The sequence below is a fragment of the Haliotis rubra genome, unplaced genomic scaffold (genome assembly GCF_003918875.1).
Source record: "Haliotis rubra isolate DU_JTF1 unplaced genomic scaffold, ASM391887v1 Scf774, whole genome shotgun sequence".
Classification (NCBI taxonomy): Eukaryota; Metazoa; Mollusca; class Gastropoda; order Lepetellida; family Haliotidae; genus Haliotis; species Haliotis rubra.
In genome coordinates, this window is record NW_025767495.1 from 109,051 (window position 1) to 115,050 (window position 6,000).

Genomic DNA, 6,000 nt, shown 5'->3' on the forward strand with positions numbered 1-6,000 from the left:
ACAAGCTCCACATTCCGCTTACATCAACACTCATATTAGAGGTGTCATATTTTATGAGCGCTTCAATACAATACATGACATCTCCCTTTTCAAATAAACTATAAAATTCATAGTACTTGGTTAGAGTCACTTGTTTAGGATGACTTGAAAATATACCTAATTTATGAATTAACATCACTGAATGTCTGTGGTGGCTTGACTGTGCGACCGGACCTGGTGACAGTAACAGGTTCATCGTTGGCAGGTTTCACCTTCAACTCGGTCTGGTTGTTGTGGTCATGTGTCATCACCGTTGTTGTAACGTCATGTTGTTGATGTTGTAAGGCACTTGGCCTGATGTTCTGAGTAGTTTGTTTATCCATTTGAGAATAACCATTTGTAAAAGCTTTGGTCAACGTGCACTGTGACCTATTCCTTCTGAACTGTTTATTACTTGCTGTCTCAACTATGTAAGATCTGGGAGAAGAATGCTTTGCTTTCACCATTGCTGGAACCCACTTTTCGAACCCAAGGGAGTCAAGGGAGGTAACTCCTTACACCTATTGTCATAATAGAATTTCTCTTTCTGTTGTTTCTGTTGGAGTTTCTCTCTGACATCAGTTGCAAATTCAGGTTTCAAGAGTGGTGCTGCAGTCGGTAGAGTAGTTTTCAAGCTACGTCCTAAGAACATCTGTGCAGGTGATAAGCAGATTTCTTCTATAGGAGTGTTTCTATAGCCAAGTAAGGCTAGATTTGGATCACTGGCCGTTTTAATCAGATTTTTCACAGTCTGTTCTGCTGTTTCCGCCTGTGCATTTCCACGGGGTAGTATGGACTACTGGTAGTGTGTGTAAAACCATACTTCTTGCTGAACTGATGGAAATCCGAACTGGAGTACTGGGGTCCATTGTCACTGACCACTTCATCCGGAACACCATATTTGGATATTTGTTTTTTCATGTATGAGATCACATTTCCACTTTCCAAGTTATCCAACTTTACCACTTCAGGCAATTTAGAGAAGTAATCCAGAGTAAGAAGATAATGTTCTCCTTTCAATTCAAAGAGATCGGTAGCCACTTTCGACCAAGGCCTTTCTGGTAAGTCTGGTGTGATCATAGGTTCTTTAGCATTAGAATTTTGATGCAGGGCACATTTGTCACATTTAGACACCATTTCTTCTATTTGTGAAGACATCCCAGGCCAATACAATACATCACGGGCCCTAGCCTTGCTCTTGACTAATCCCATGTGTGGTTCATGTATTTTATCCAACATTTCTCTTCTCACCTAGTCCTTCAGGTAGACTTTGTTTGGCGTTTGGCCAGCCTGGGAACACCACATTCTGGAGATTTTGAAGCACAGTGTCTTCTTTAGTTGCTTGTTTGAGTTGTGACTGTTTTTCTTCAGAAACAGGTAAGTATGCCAGCAGATTGACAGCGTTAATGTCTATTTCAGGCACTAGAGGCTCTGAGGTCTCATTCAAATACAATCTGCTTAATGCATCTGATACCATTTCTTTTCCAGGCTTGTATTTTAATTCAATGTCATATTTCTGTAAGGCCATGAGGAATTGCTGAAGCTGAGCTGGGGCATCTAGCAGTGTTTTTTTAAAGATAGACTCCAGAGGTTTATGGTCTGTTTCTATAATGATGTGTCGTCCAAACACATAGTGATGGAATTTTTTGCAACCGAACACCTTTGCCAATGTTTCTTTCTCAATCTGCGCATATGATTGCTGAGACTGAGTTAGAGCTCTGGACCCATATGCCACTGGTTTGTTGTTCTGGAGTAGAACCTCACCAAGCCCTTTAGAGCTTGCATCTACATTCAAGACAACAGGTTGTTTCTCATCGTAGTAACTGAGAAATGGAGTGTTTGTCACCAGTTCTTTCAGCTTCTGGAAACACTTTTCTTGAGGTTGTTCCCAATGCCACTCTGTATTTTTTTCAAGTAACTGTCGAAGCGGAGCACTTACTTCGGACATGTTTTTAAGAATGTCTGCACTTCAGCTTTGTTCTGTGGTCTTGACATTTCATCTATTGCCCGGACTTTCTCAGGATCTGGGAGAACACCTTGACTGGTCAACAAGTGTCCTGCATATGTGACCTCTGACTTTCGGAACTCACATTTGGTTGCACTCAATTTCACCTTGTATGTTTCAGTACGATCAAGAACACACTTCAGGACTTCAACATGCTCCTCTTTTGTACGTCCCCATATTAGAATGTCATCTATGATGACTTCAGCATTGTTGATGTCTTGAACCATCTCCGACATAACTTTCTGGAACACTTCAGGTGCACTTTTTATCCCAAATGGCAGCCTTGTAAACTGATACCTCCCGAAAGGGGTATTAAATGTGCACAGTTTTGAGCTATCCTCACTTAACTTGACATGCCAAAACCCAGATGTCACATCCAGCTTAGTGAATACTTTAGCATCTGGCATGTTTGAGATCACTTCCTCAATAGTTTTCAATGGAAAATGTTCTCTGAGTATAGCTCTGTTGAGATCCTTTCAGAGGCCCAGATAAGCAGCGTATCCGGGTAAAATACGCATAGAAAATTTCCAATTACGCATTGAAAAATAATTGTTGCGTACCAATTATGCATTTAAAATGTTATATACACAAAAAGTTTAAAACAAATGCGTAGCGGATATATTTATAAAAATCGCTAGCGTAATGAAAAAGACATCGATTGCTATCAAGTTGTACTGTTAGTATAGGACAAGTGTTGTACTGTCAGTATAGGATGAGTGATTTTTTATGAAATCATTTCCATTATATTTAAGTTGGTTTTGATTAGGTATGACATAAGGCAGAACATACCTGCTTAGTAACTTTACTCAATGACATAATACTTAGGTGAGTAAAATGACTGAAATACGCACATATTTCAAAACAATGGGTAACGGAAAATGAAATACCCACTCAACATTCATAATACCCACTCCAACAAAATACAGTGGGTACAGTACCCACATGAGCTAAATCTTATCTGGAGCTCTGTCCTTAAGATCAATGCAGATCCTAATCTTGTTAGGCTTGATGATTGTAACCATACTATTGACCCACTGTGTAGGTTCTCCTTGCTTCACTATGACTCCGAGTTGTTGCATTCTGTCCAATTCTTCTTTCATTTGCTTTTTCAGGGCAACTTGAACAGTTCTTGGAGGATGAACCACTGGTGGAATCGCCGGATCAACCTTGATTGTGTATTCTCCAGCGAAGAAACCTAGACCTTTGAACAATGTAGGGTGTTCTTGAAGAACATCTTCAGGTATGGTACCAATTTGTTCCACCACTGCGTGGTTAACCCTTGTCACAAGTCCCATTTCTCTGCATGTTTTCGATCCGATTAATTATGCATGTTTCCCATTGACAACCTGGAATTTCACATTGTAACTTTCCCCATTGTAGTCTAGTGGCAGTAATACAGCTCCCACTACCTTCAAAAGATTTCCACAATAGGACCGCAGTCTTGTGTTTGACTTTTCTATAGCCGTTTTTATGCCAAGGCTATTCAGTGTTTCTGTGGAAATAACGTTGCATTTGGCTCCAGTGTCCAACTCGAAGCTAATTGTTTTGTCGAACACTCTAAAGTTGTCTTGCCACTCATCACAGTCTGTGTCTATTGCTGTTCTGTGCACTGTTTGCCTTTAGCTGGACACACTTGCTTCCTATTATGTTCATATCCACATTTACCACACACATTCCTCCTTTGAGGTTGTTTATCTGCAGCTGTACTGGATGCTCTCTGCCTTGTGTTGTCTTTTCTGTTCTGATATTGACGAAGGACATTAACGTTTGCATCTTCACTGTTCATCATTTTTAGTTGTTCTTGAGAAAGCTCATGTGTACTTGCAATTTCTATTGCCTTCTCCAGTGTAATTTCAGAACCTTTATTAATTAACTTTTCACGCACTTTAGGTGAATTGGTTCCAAAGACAATTCTATCTCGCACCATCTCCTCTGGATCAGTGTATAAACAGTCCTTCACAAGAGTTTTCAAGTCTGTGACAAACTGCACAATTTTTTCTGACTGATTCTGAGTTCTGCACTGGAATTTGTATCTTGAAAATAGCCGATTTGATTTTGGTTTTACATAGTTTCCAAACTTTGTGTAGTGTACTTCCAACTTCTTTTTGTCGTCTTCATTCAAATCCCATGTGTCGTAGATGTTCCTACCTCGTTGTCCCGACCAGAGCATTAAGAAATTACACTTTTCTGCTTCTGTTTTACCTTTCAGTGGACCGCCGAACATGAAATCCACGTGAGAACGAAACTTCTTCCAAGAGCGAGGTAATTCACCACTATCCCAATTCATCGAGGGTACTGATCCAACTAAATTAGCCATCTCACCGTTTTTGCCTTGAAAATTTTCTACCGTTATAAATTCGTCATAATCAATGTCTTTCTGTGGCTTATATCACATATTTGTGACGGATGTTGGCTGTGGAATCGGATTTCTGACACCATGTAATGTATGTACGACTGACAAGCATCAAGGGTAGACACTCATGTTAGAGGTGTCATATTTTATGAGCGCTTCAATACAATACATGACACACTATACCCTGGATGCATCTACGCTTTGAGCCGATGATATTATTACCTCCCTTTGCTGGCTTCGCATTCTCACAGTAGCCAATCAGATGAGCTGCCGTTACAACCAAGCTTGCCAGTGTCAACAAAGATAGCGGTTGCAGCTCGCGAGAGTTTTTGTGTGCAGTAGCGACTCAGATTTGGGGAAAACATACAGACATATTGACAGGTATGAAATCTAAAAATATATATGCAAGAACTCCTTCTACCTCTTTCAGAGAACCTCTACAACAATATATTATGATGTTGCCAAGTTTAATCGGTTAGATAATTTAAAAAGCGAAAGTGAGTTGTGATTGGTACGCTCAACTTCCCAGTGTAGACACCTGATTGGATAAAAAGCCAACCAAGGGAGGTAATAAAATCATCGGCTCGAGCTGTAGATGCATCCAGGGAATAGTGGAGATTTATCTGAACGTATACCCTGGAGATTATCGAGGATGTGACTGATGGAAAATCTCGCAGAACTACAGCGGTAATGATCGGCATATCTGGCTTCTTCTCTTACTTACAATGAAAACGATAAAACACCTAACAATACACAGATAGTCAGATTCATTCTGATTACTTACATATGTACAAACAATCCCCCAATCAAGGGAAAGGTCCTCGAAAAATCCTGTGTACCCATGTCAGCGAAGCCAATCGGTCAACGGTAGTGATGTCATACGTTAACATTGTTGTTACATATACTAAGCAGCAAAAGAAACGTCAGTTTGGAATTTTCCTTCGCAGAAACAGATAACTGTAAACTCATTTAATGTTTTCATTGTATATTTTTGACAACAACTTTACCTGAGCAAAGACACTCCGTCCCAAACTCGGAATGGAACCCAGGAAATGGTCTCAAAAACGCAACCTGATCTCGGAGATGGTACGGTGTTCTCCATGTTTTTTCATGCAACTCATGATGCACATGCTGTTCACAAGGACCAGCCCTATAAAATGCACCCCCAACCTGGTTGAAACATTCACATTACAACTTTAGCAAGATGCCGTGACTCACACAGCTCAGATGAACCAGGCGCTAGGAAGAGCTGAAGCTGGCCACACTGCACAAGCCGTTGCCAATCACTTCCAGGTCAACATTCGGACCATCAACAGGTTGCAGCAACGTTTCCGGGCCACCAACACCACAAATGATTGCACCCGTACTGGCAGACCAAGGGTGACCACAAGACGACAAGACCGCCATGTTGTGCGACCACATGTACAGAATCCCTTCATGCAGGCATCCGAAACAGCATGCCAGACAGTGGGAACACACGGAAGACAAATCAGTACTAATAAAGTAACGCCGACGTCTTAACAGTGGGAACCTCCGTTGCCGTAGACCTTACCTTGGACCTAATCTCACCCCTCTTCACCAGCGTGAATGCCTATAGTTTGCCCTCCAACACCAAAACTGGCGA

The 6,000-nt window shown here is 41.1% G+C and overlaps 1 long non-coding RNA gene across 1 annotated transcript; it reads left to right on the forward strand.

The window, feature by feature from the left end:
- The first annotated feature begins 2,133 nt into the window (after positions 1-2,133).
- On the forward strand, positions 2,134-4,305 carry LOC124260767. Its single transcript, XR_006894167.1, has 3 exons — positions 2,134-2,188; positions 3,150-3,263; positions 4,233-4,305. It is a non-coding gene; the product is annotated as an uncharacterized LOC124260767 (long non-coding RNA).
- Positions 4,306-6,000: the final 1,695 nt, after the last annotated feature.